The sequence below is a fragment of the Microcebus murinus genome, chromosome 2 (genome assembly GCF_040939455.1).
Source record: "Microcebus murinus isolate Inina chromosome 2, M.murinus_Inina_mat1.0, whole genome shotgun sequence".
Classification (NCBI taxonomy): domain Eukaryota; kingdom Metazoa; phylum Chordata; class Mammalia; order Primates; family Cheirogaleidae; genus Microcebus; species Microcebus murinus.
The window spans coordinates 47,892,492-47,904,426 of record NC_134105.1 but is presented as its reverse complement, the minus strand read 5'-3'; the positions used below and the strand labels follow the sequence as shown (position 1 = coordinate 47,904,426).

General features: G+C 42.0%; 1 pseudogene; it reads left to right on the top strand.

Moving 5' to 3' along the window:
* The first annotated feature begins 6,522 nt into the window (after window positions 1–6,522).
* Window positions 6,523–8,809, top strand: LOC105872870 (E3 ubiquitin-protein ligase MARCHF7 pseudogene; annotated as a pseudogene).
* Window positions 8,810–11,935: the final 3,126 nt, after the last annotated feature.

The window sequence follows — 11,935 nt, the reverse complement described above, 5'->3', positions numbered from 1 at the left end:
TCCTCCCAATTGACACATGTAATATATATTTGTTAAATGAATGATGGAATGATTTGGCTACAATTGCCATTTCTAAGGCTGTTAAGTGATAAACTACCCACCGAATTCAATGGACACCTTCAGACCTTGCTATATTTCTCTGCTGGTATTAATGCTTCAATCCCTTGCTTCTTGTGGCTCCACTCTCTCTGGTTCTTTTCCTCCCTCTCTTGCAGTTACTTCTTAGCTTGGTAGCTTCCTCAAGGAGGTCTTGTAATATCTGTTAGCCTCTCCAGTACACCAGAGGGGTACTGGATGATGACAATAGATTATTCAGCTAATTTTTGCCATCCCTCTGTGATATTGTGATATTGTTTCTGATTTATCCTTTTGACTGGGGTGGGGGCATTTTCCACTTGGCCTCACCCAGTAGGGTAGCTTTTATCCTACAGGTCGAGGACCCACTATGGGAGTGGCACCAGCTTCTCAGTACATCAGACCCAGTTATATATACAGGGACAAGGGAGGTAACCACTAGGTGAGTTTATGGATCCAGTGAACACACCATAAACTGGACCTTGACCAGGATTTCATCCATTATCTAGTTCCTGTAGTCTCCCACTCCAAGAGAAAGGGCATGATGGTGGTCCCAATTGCTGAGTATTCATGCCAGCTTTGTCCAACAGTCCTTGAAATGTTTGGATATTCCTTTTCCTCAGTGTGCAGTTACCCAAGCACATGGCCATAGGTCCTTTCAGGGGAAGGAATGGGGAAACGATTACCAGGTATACTTGCTGCGGGTGTTACAGGATCCTTCCTCCTGTAGAACTGGCCTCAAGTCCAGTTAGTGAGTCTGGGTCTGAAAACAGATTGAAGCCCAAAAATTGGACAAGAGAATGTGACTTTTTTAAGGGTGTCATCCTTCAGCCTCCTGGTTATCCATTCTTGATTTGTTTGTAGGGACACACTGATTAGGAGCCTGGTTGGCTGCCCTTCTATTTTGCCTTGAGGAACGTCATATTCTATTAGGTATCTCAACAAATGTCCACAGGTCAGGCCCTCTTGGCCACCACGACAACCATGCGTCAGTATGACAATGGTGTACTTGACTTCTGGCAGTTAGGCACCTCCACCTGACCTCCACTGCTTTGGGGTCCTGTCATACCCAATGCTTTGTAAGTCTACTTCTGAAATGACCTCTCCTACAAATAGCCCTGGCCTACTGAGCTCTGGAACATTTTGATGATGCCCAAAAGAAGGGAGAGTCATTAAAGAGTTTTTAAGCAGGGGGTCATAAGTCTGAAATTTGTATTTCAGAGAGGTTACTTTGGAAGCTTTTTGCCATTCTCACCAGCACATTCCTTCTGGTTTTGGTAAACAGTGCATCTTCTTGGCCTTCCCATGAGACACAATCATTTGTTGAGTCTTCTGATCTTACTTAGTATGTCCACTCCAGCATGTCCACTTCTCTGAACCTTTTAATCCCTTTCTCAACCATCTGGCACAGCAATTACAACATTTTTATTTCATTTAATGTGGCCCATTGCTTTTTCCATACGGTTAGGAACTATCCTAGAAGAAAGTTTACTTCATCTCCTGGGATTCTTGCCAGGGGGTTAAATCTTATATTTTGTCAGATTTGTTCCCAAATCAATACTCACCCCGTCCAAGCTTATGGTCCCGCCCCCTTGATCAAGCACGCTCAGGATTTAACCCTGCACTTACTCCAGATTCTGCTGGTACCTACTAGCTGTGTCTTGCACTATTTGGAGAATAGTCCCTTTCCTCCTTTCCCAGGCCCTGTATAGTTTATGGATTATATTGTGACCTAATCCCAGTTATAGGCCTACTGGTAAGGAGGGAGAGTGGGCAAAGGTCCTGAGGTGGCACATGTCATCTTTCAGGGCAGAGGCCCTTGCGTTGTCTTTAAGAAGGGGGGAGTTCTTACTTTAATAAGGAGGGGTGGGCCATTTCTCAGGCTGAGACAATTCAGAGAAGTCTAGGAGTTCAGAATTTGGAAGGGCATTCAGCCAGATAATCCCAAGTGTTGGGTCCCATTTTTTCCCAACTAGGGCCCTGACCCTGCATAACAGATAAGCTTTGGTTGGTTATTTAACCTTTTCTGGAATTCAGCCATTTTGACCTCAACTTTCTCTGCCCTCTTACTTGCAGAAGATGAAAGCCTCATTTAAGCTACTATGGAGCAGTTCTGGCTTTCAGTCTTGGATTTTGTTGTTTTTTTTTTTTAGAGACAGCCTCTTGCTCTGTTACCTAGGCTGGAGGGCAGTGACACAATCATAGCTCACCATAACCTCAAAACCTACATTCAAGTGATCTTCCTGCCTCAGCCCCCTGAGTAACTAGGACCACAGGCATGTGCCACCACACCTGGATAATTTTTAAATATTTTTTTGTAGAGACAGGGTCTCCCTATGTTGCCTAGGCTGATCTCGAATTCCTGGCCTCAAAGAATCTTCCTGCCTTGGTCTCCAAAAGTGCTGGGATTACAGGCATGAGGCATTACACCTGGCCTCACATTTGGCTTTTCAGTTGGCTGTTGATCTCTTGTTGCTTTTCATTATCCTTTTCTAGAGTACCAATGCCATATCCACAGGCGTCCAGTACAATTTTCATACTTCTTAAATGCCTGATCCATTACACCAACTAGTACAATCCCTTCCTCTGATACACCATTCCAATTCACCATCAGGAGAGTGTTATCAACTGGCTCAGCACCTGGTGTCATGGGCCCCCTGTTTTCTACCTATCAACAGTGATAGAGTCCTTCTTACCAGCCAGCTGATGAGCAAGCCAGCTCCCAACCCCCAACTGATAATCTGTTTTATTAGACCACTTTTGATACCAACTATCGTAGGTTGGATTCCCTAGAAACAGACACTGAAACAGAATGACATGCAGAATGTTTATGAGGGACCAACACCCATGGGAGGCAGGGGAAGAAGCAGGATTGAGCAGAGAAAGAGAGAGAGAGAGAGAGAGAGAGAGAGAGAGAGAGAGAGAGAGAGAGAGAGAGAGAGAGAGAAGTCTACCTATGATGCAGTCCTGAGGAGGCCTCAGCCACTACACAAGAGATCTCTACAGTATATATGATCTGTTAGGGTCGCCCCACAGTGGGACAATATAGCTAGACCTTTATACCCCCATGGGATCATGCACTGAAAAAGAGCTGCCCCAGGAAGGGGGATGACCTTGGGTGAGACAGCTTTCTGCAGTTGAGGCAAACCCTGAAGGGACTGATATCTAGAGACTGCTGTGGATAGTGTTCCCAGAGCTGGGGGAAGCAGTCCTCCCCAGAAGCAGGACCTGGATGGCGCATCTCCATGTCCACCACCACATTCAACGATGAACTCAACACCCATCCTCTTTGTTCCTCCCTCACCCTGTTTTCTTCCATGTTCTTCATCACTGGGGTGGAAATGCTACTTACCCAGGCATCTGGAAGTCATTCTCTTTCTCATCCCTCACAATTATCGTATTGCCACATTTTAGTAATTTTATATCTTCAAAATTTCTCCAATCAATCCCTTCCTCTCCATACATATTCCCAGAGCTCAGAGCCTCGGTGTCTTTTCCCTGGAGTATTGCATCACCTTCTAACTTGTCTCCTGACCTTCCATCCTTCACTAAGCTGCTAGAGTAAGCCTTCTGAAACTTGAATCTGACCTCATTGCTTAAAAACTCTTTAATCACTCCTCATTCATTCATTCAGTGAAGATTTGCTCAGGTAAAAAACGTTGTAGTTAGAAGACTCTTCTTCTTCCCACGCCCATCAAGTCTTACGGGTGCCAGCTTCAAAATATGTTCTGAATTCTGTCACTTCTCAACCCTTTCACTTCTGTTAGCCTGGTCCAAAGCATCGTTATATGAAATAGCTGTGCTTCTGGTCTCACTGTTTTCTCTATTGCTTCTTTGCTGTCATTTCTATACTGATATATATATATATATATATATATATATATATATATATATATAGTAAATCACAACATATTTCTATAGAAAACAAAATGTGCCCAACAATTTGATGATCTAGAGGGAAAATATTCCAGACAGAGAGAACAGCTGATACAGAGGCTACATGTTGGCAGTAAATTTGGAGTGTCTGAGTCACAGGGGAGAGGTGGAATGGCTGTGTTATGGTAAGCAAGGGGGATTGTGCTGGAGATGGGGTCTGGGAGACCTTGCACACTTCTTCCCCCTATACCCTGGCTTGCTATCCAGTTTCTTTTTTTTTTTTTTTTTTTTTGAGACAGAGTCTCGCTTTGTTGCCCAGGCTAGAGTGAGTGCCGTGGCGTCCTAGCTCACAGCAACCTCAAACTCCTGGGCTCGAGTGATCCTTCTGCCTCAGCCTCCCGGGTAGCTGGGACTACAGGCATGCGCCACCATGCCCGGCTAATTTTTTATATATATATCAGTTGGCCAATTAATTTCTTTCTATTTATAGTAGAGACGGGGTCTCGCTCTTGCTCAGGCTGGTTTTGAACTCCTGACCTTGAGCAATCCGCCCGCCTCGGCCTCCCAAGAGCTAGGATTACAGGCGTGAGCCACAGCGCCCGGCCTGCTATCCAGTTTCTGACTCTTACAGAGTGTGAGCAAAGGAGGGGAGGAGAGATGAATGTCAGGAAAAACATTATTTGAATGGCTGTATCATAGGCTGGTGCCATGCTCTCTGGGCTTGGCAGATGTTTCAAACTGTCCCTTTTTCTAGTGGAGTGCATTCCAGGGCTCTTCTGGTGGTTCCTAATTGGGCCTTCCAATTGCAATTCCAGTGTATCTTTTCCTTTAGCATAATGATTCCCCTCCTTGCAGACCTTCGCTCAAAAGGGGCTGCTTCCCATGGGCTCACAATAGTAGTGTCCCCTCCCTCAGCAGGTTCAACTGGACAGGACTTAAAAGATCTGCAGCTCAACTCTCTCTTCAGCTTTGCCCATGTCTGGTCCATGAGAAATACCCATCCCTTGTTGTCTTAGCCCACTTGGGCCACTATAAAACAAAATACCATAGACTGAGTGGCTTATAAACAACAGAAACTTATTTCTAACAGTTCTGGAAGCTGGGAATCCAAGATCAAGATGCTGGCAGATTCGTGTCTGGTGAGAGCCCACTTCTGGGCTGCTGACTGCCTATTTCTTGGTATATCCTCACATGGCAGGAAAGAGGGATATCTCTAGGGTCTCTTTTACAGGTACAATAATCCCACTCATGAGGGCTCTATTCTCATGACCTAATCACCTCCCAAGGCCCCACCTCCTAATACCATCAACTTGGGGGTTAAAATTTCAACATATGAATTTTGGGGGGATAAAAACTTTTGGTCCATTGCACTTATTCCATCAAACTGAGGGTGTGTAAGACCCTAGTTATCCCCTTGCTCAGCTTCTAGATTTCCCAGGTTGGGATCAGAATACAGGCCATGGTGGTGTCTGCCAACATGTCACTCTCCTCATGTGGTCCAATGGAAAACCCCCTTTACTTGACCTGAAATGAATTTGATAGATCCCTCCATTGTTAACTTCACATCTTTTTCCCAACTCACACACACACCCCTTCATAGGAAAGTATAGGAGCTCAAATCACTGTCCAAAAAGTTCTAGATTAGATTATACATGCGAGATAGAAAAGGAGAAAGCTGTCAATTTTAGTCACCCAATTTACCAATTTAAGTTGGGTATACTTTGTACTTAGTTGTTTCAAAGTCAGAAAGACTCACTTATCCAATTAGTGGGGACATGAGACAATGATGTCTCTTTCCTAAAATAGATGGAAAGGATGATGCTGGGAAAAGAATTCTGGCCCTAATTTAAGAAAGGTGCTATTAAAATAATAAGTAAGTATTTCAAATGACACAGCTAAGGAGATGTTCTAGCCAGTCATACAGTTTTTGTTCCTAAGAGTAAGACCTTCTTAACACAGAGCTTGAGGAAGAGTGAAATGCAAGAGTAGAGACTTCCCTTGACGGTGTCACCTCTCTTTTAGAATTTTTAGACTCCTCAGGGAAATTTATTTGTTGGAAAGTGTTACATGGAAAAATAGTAAAGGTTACTCAGGCAGTAGTTTTTTTTTTTTTTCTGTACAAATAAGAACATTTATTTACTCAACAAATTTTCGAGCAGCCCCATGTATTAGGAGGTGAAAAGAGAATAGTAAAGAAGACCCTAAAAAAGGGCTTACAGGCCAGGCGTGGTGGCTCACGCCTGTAATCCTAGCACTTTGGGAGGCCGAGGCGGGCGGATTGCTCGAGGTCAGGAGTTCGAAACCAGCCTGAGCAAGAGCGAGACCCCGTCTCTACTATAAAAAATGGAAAGAAATTAATTGGCCAACTAATATATATAGAAAAAATTAGCTGGGCATGGTGGCACATGCCTGTAGTCCCAGCTACTTGGGAGGCTGAGGCAGTAGGATCGCTTGAGCCCAGGAGTTTGAGGTTGCTGTGAGCTAGGCTGACGCCACGGCACTCACTCTAGCCTGAGCAACAAAGTGAGACTCTGTCTCAAAAAAAAAAAAAAAAGGGCTTACAGGTGGTTCTGCGCCAGATCTGGGAGAGGGGCGGGCGCCATTGTGCTTAGCTTCGGACTTCTTTTCCTCAGTCACAGGCCTAGAACTCGGAGGAGGAAGGCGGTGGCGGGGTTGCTGCAAGTGGGACGCGCCCAGTTCGGCGCTGGCTCAGGAGCAGGGAAAACCTTAAGAATGGAGTCTAAACCTTCAAGGATTCCAAGAAGAATTTCTGTTCAACCGTCCAGCTCTTTAAGTGCTAGAATGATGTCTGAGAGCAGAGGAAGTAGTTTAAATGATACCTATCACTCAAGAGACTCTTCCTTTAGACTGGATTTTCTGAATATCAGTCTACACCAGCATCTGCATCACCGTTTCAATCTACATGGTATAGTGAATCTGAGATAAGTCAGGGAGCACGCTCAAGATCACAAAACCAGCAAAGGGATCATGATTCAAAAAGACCTAAACTTTCCTGTACAAACTGTACTTCTACCTCAGCTGGGAGAAATGTTGGAAATGGTTTCAATGCAGTATCAGATTCTTCTTGGAGACATAGTCAAGTTCCCAGATCTTCATCGATGGTACTTGGATCATTTGGAACAGATTTGCTGAGAGAGAGGAGAGATTTGGAAGGAGAACAGATTCCTCCATTAGTAATCTTATGGATTATAGTCACCGGAGTGGTGATTTCACAACTTCATCGTATGTTCAAGACAGAGTTCCTTTTTCATATTCACAGGGAGCAAGACCAAAAGATAACTCAGTGAGCACTTTACAGTTGAATACATCACCCACAAACCACCATTTGCCTTCTGAACATCAGACCATACCAGGTTCTAGGGACTCCAGCAGAAATTCTTTAAGATCAAATTTTTCTTCAAGAGAATCAGAATCTCCCCGAAGCAATACACAGCCTGGATTGTCTTGTGTTTCAAGTAGAGATGAAACCCCAACCGCAAGCAATTCAGAAAGAGTTGTTTCATCTCAAAGATCATTTCGAGAATCTTCTGATAATGAAGGTAGGCAGACAACCAGGAGATTGCTGTCATGTATAGCATCTAGCATGTCATCTACTTTTTTTTTTTTTTCACGAAGATCTAGTCAGGATTCTTTGAATACAAGATCACTGAGTTCTGAAAATTCTTACATTTCTCCAAGAATCTTGACAGCTTCTCAGTCTCGCAGTAATGCAACATCAACTTTTGAAGTTCCTGATAATAGGGCATCTGAAGCTTCTAGGGGATTTCGATTTCTTAGGCGAAGATGGGGTTTGTCATCTCTTAGCTAAAATCATAGCTCTGAGTCAGATTCAGAAAACTGTAACCAATAATCTGAAGGTAGAAATACAGGACCATGGTTATCTTCTTCACTTAGAAATAGGTGCACACCTTTGTTTTCTAGAAGGAGTCGAGAGGGAAGAGATGAATCTTCAAGGATACCTACCTCTGATATACCAGCTAGATGTCATATTTTTAGAAGAGAACCAAATGAAGTGGTTCACCTTGAAGCACAGAATGATCCCCTTGGGGCAGTTGCCAACAGACCACAAGCATCTGCAGCATCGAGCAGTGCCACAACGGGTGGCTCCACATCAGATTCAGCTCAAGGTGGAAGAAATGCAGGAATAGCAGGGATTCTTCCTGGTTCCTTATTCCAATTTGCAGTCCCCCCAACACTAGGAAGTAATTTGACTGACAACGTCATGATCACTGTAGATATTATTCCTTCAGGTTGGAATTCAACTGATGGAAAAAGTGATAAAACTAAAAATGCAGCTTCAAGAGATCCAGAAAAACTGCAGAAAATAAAAGAGAGCCCCCTTTTAGAGGACTCTGAAGAAGAAGAAGGTGACTTATGTAGAATTTGTCAGATGGCAGCTGCATCATCATCTAATTTGCTGATAGAGCCATGCAAGTGCACAGGAAGTTTGCAGTATGTCCACCAAGAGTGTATGAAAAAATGGTTACAGGCCAAAATTAACTCTGGTTCTTCATTAGAGGCTGTAACCACCTGTGAACTCTGTAAAGAGAAGCCGCAGCTTAATCTGGAGGATTTTGATATTCACGAACTACGTAGAGCTCATGCAAATGAACAAGCTGAGTATGAGTTTATCAGCTCTGGTCTCTACCTAGTTGTGTTATTGCACTTGTGCGAACCAAGCTCTTCAGATATGATGGGAAATACAAATGAACCAAGCACACGTGTCCGATTTATTAACCTTGCAAGGACTCTTCAGGCACATATGGAAGATCTCGAAACTTCAGAGGATGATTCCAAAGAAGATGGAGACCATAACAGAACATTTGACATTGCCTAACTTCATATAGGACAAATGGATGATCTGTGAACCAGTGTTTATTAAAACTGGCCATTAAGTATGAATTAATTTTGTGTGGGAATGCCTATTAAATACATTGACTATCTTATATATAAAATGAATATATACATACACATGTGTGCATGTATATATATATATTCATTCTGAAGTGTTGCTGAATTAAGATTCTACTGCGGGACCTTTTAACATGGCCAGCACATCTGATGTTTCTAAACTTGTAATCAAAAGTATTTTTCTTCTAGGTGAGTGGGAAAGTATTACCCTTGTTTTAAATATCTAAGCAATGCCCATCAACTTTTTTGTGTTCTGATTACTGTAGTCATATTTGTAAAAAAAAAAAAGGTTCGTGTTTTAGTGTTCTTTTTGCTTAGTGAGAAAAGTGGAACAAAATATGCTTTTGAAATAAAATGCCAAATGGCACTTATTTTTCTTTCTAAAATGCCTTAAGTTGCAGTCTCATTTTGATAATCATTTGTCTCCAGTGTTTAGAAATAAAAATAAAAGAATGAGAAGGTTATGAAGATTGTTCATTATATAAAGTTTCCAAATTTAATTTGAATTCTAAATTCACTTACAATAAAACTAATTTTTAAAAAGTATACAAATATAAAATGTATAAATGATGGATGAGTTTTTGTATTGATTTGCAAAACACAGATTATATTTGATAGGCCATGGTATGTACATATTCCTTTTGGGAATATCACAGCTGTAAATTATATCAGAAATTGCCAGTCAAATGCTGTTTGGTTAAAAAAAAATTATTGCAATCTCAAGTTAATGGAACATTTTTAAATCCCACATTCAAAGTTTAAAAACACTGGTTTTCAATGTGTTTTTTAGTGTTGTCACTTTATAGATAAATAAGATATAAATAACTTGTTTGGATCTCGGTCATTTTTAACTGTTCCTTGGTAATTCTGAGTATTTGCTTGGTGACTTATTAATATTTTTCACTACCTTTGGAGAACAGATTAACATTACTTACCATGAATGGGTCTACACTGTGGTCATGAGTTGTGTATACTTCCATAACACTGTATTTTTCTTTTGTCAGCACCCTTGGGGTACACTTTAAAACACCTTCAGTTGGCTTCAGGTTGAAGTCTCATGTTATGGTAACAAACCCCTTTTTCAGAACCTAAATAGAAACCATGTAATTTCTCAAATGTGAATGAATAATTTGCCCACACAAAGTCAGTGTGTTGGTCACTGTGTAAAACAGTGTAAAACATTGGTGTGAAATAAAGTGCATACTGATTGATTTTAAAAAAAAAAGGGCTTACAGTCTAGTAGTAGAAAAGAGTCTTCATTTTAGTGTTATCTGGCTATTTGAATTATCTAAAAGAATAGGCTTACAGAAATCTAAAGTATCATCTGTAGTATTTTTTTTTTTTTTTGGAGTATTTTATCTTGAGGAACAGTGATTTTGTATTTTACCTCTTAATATACAGGCTACCAGATAGTCTAAATTTAAAAGTCAGTGAAAAATCACAGAAAAAATAGAAATTGATAGGAATCTGCAACAAATATCAGTCTTTAGTAATAATGCCATAAATTGTAATGGTTATAATAATAATTTTATAGGCAATATTTATTGAGCACTTACTACATGCCAAGCAGTTTTGTGGATTATTTTATCTAATTTTCATAATGACACTTTTAGATAAGCACATATGTTTTTTCACTTTATAGATGTGGGATTTGCGGCAGAGTCACAGGGGGCAGAGCCAGATTCGGAAACGGCTGTCTGGTTCTTAACCACTGCTCCTTGCAGTCTGGACGTGGAAACGCACCACACACGTTCCCTCAGCTGTAAATTATCCGCTGGAGTCAGTTGTAAGTGGAATCTGTCCTCGGGGGATGATTGCAGATAGCCCAAGTTCTCTTGGTTACAAGAGAAAGGCTCCTGGCGCTCAACCCGATTTTGTGATTTGTCATGTGTGCACATGATAAGCATCTACTAGATTTCCTTCTAGAGCATATTTGTTCCATTAACATTATCACTCTTGCCTGCTTTATGTTTGAAAATCATTCACATCCTGTTGTAAACTTTCATCTTACTTGCCTCAAATGAAACTGTCCTCAAAGAAGTAAGGCATTTGGAAGCAATGAGCCCCAGCGAATCGTCTAGGCATCTGGGAATATCAAGCTTTCATGAAGTAGCCTCATTGCCTGTGGGATATGAGAGCCCAAAATGCATCGCACCCTTTACAAGGGAGTCTCTCTTTTGCTAAGCAGAAGCGAGATCTGCTCCAAGAGCACTTCCTTGACTCGAGCTATCTCCCACTGGTGCTCTATTTGTGGTTCTGAAATCTCCTCTCTCAGCAGCAGAAAGAGGCCCATGGTTCCAAGGTGAGGTGCCAAGGACCCACTGCCATGCACTTGACCGCATGGAGTTGAATTTCAGGGATATCTGCTAGAAAAGAAGAACAAGACCTCATGCAGAGAGAAAAAGTCTCCCAAGTTGAGTTGGCTCTCTGGAAAACAACTGGATATGGTATTGGTCTTTATTACAGTTTCCACAGACTGAAAAAATTGTTTATAAAACAAAGGCAGCATACAATTTGGTATGGTAACATTTTTTAGAACTTTGTTTTTGCAGAGCGGAAACCAGGGCCGATGTGGTCATGGTGAAAATTGAGCCAGTTCTGTTACCCCGAAGCACCTCTTCTAAAACACTAATCTGAGTAAGCCAGGCCCGACTTTGCCAGGAACAACCAGCAAGGCTCCCTGGAGAAACTTCCGGGACAAAATGCTCCAAACAACCACAGCAAAGCCCTACACCATGCAACAACGTGCACGTGGCACACCCAGCTCTGATGGCTCGAAGTTTTTGGAGTGGAAGAAAACCTACCCGTTCCTCTCCTTTCTTCCAATCCATTGAGAGTTAATCACAGTTTCTGTTTTCTGGACAATACCTTGGTAGACACGGTTCTTGCCTGTCCTCTAGCGCTAAGACATCCTCGGCAAATGGAGACATCTCTCTTGTTTGCAGTTCTTCAGTTCTCAATGAACGATGCCAAGTGAAACATCCAAGTTTCCTGATCTATGCTTTAAGCCAGATCATGGGAAAACTGAAGAACACCCATGTCTGCTAGAGTT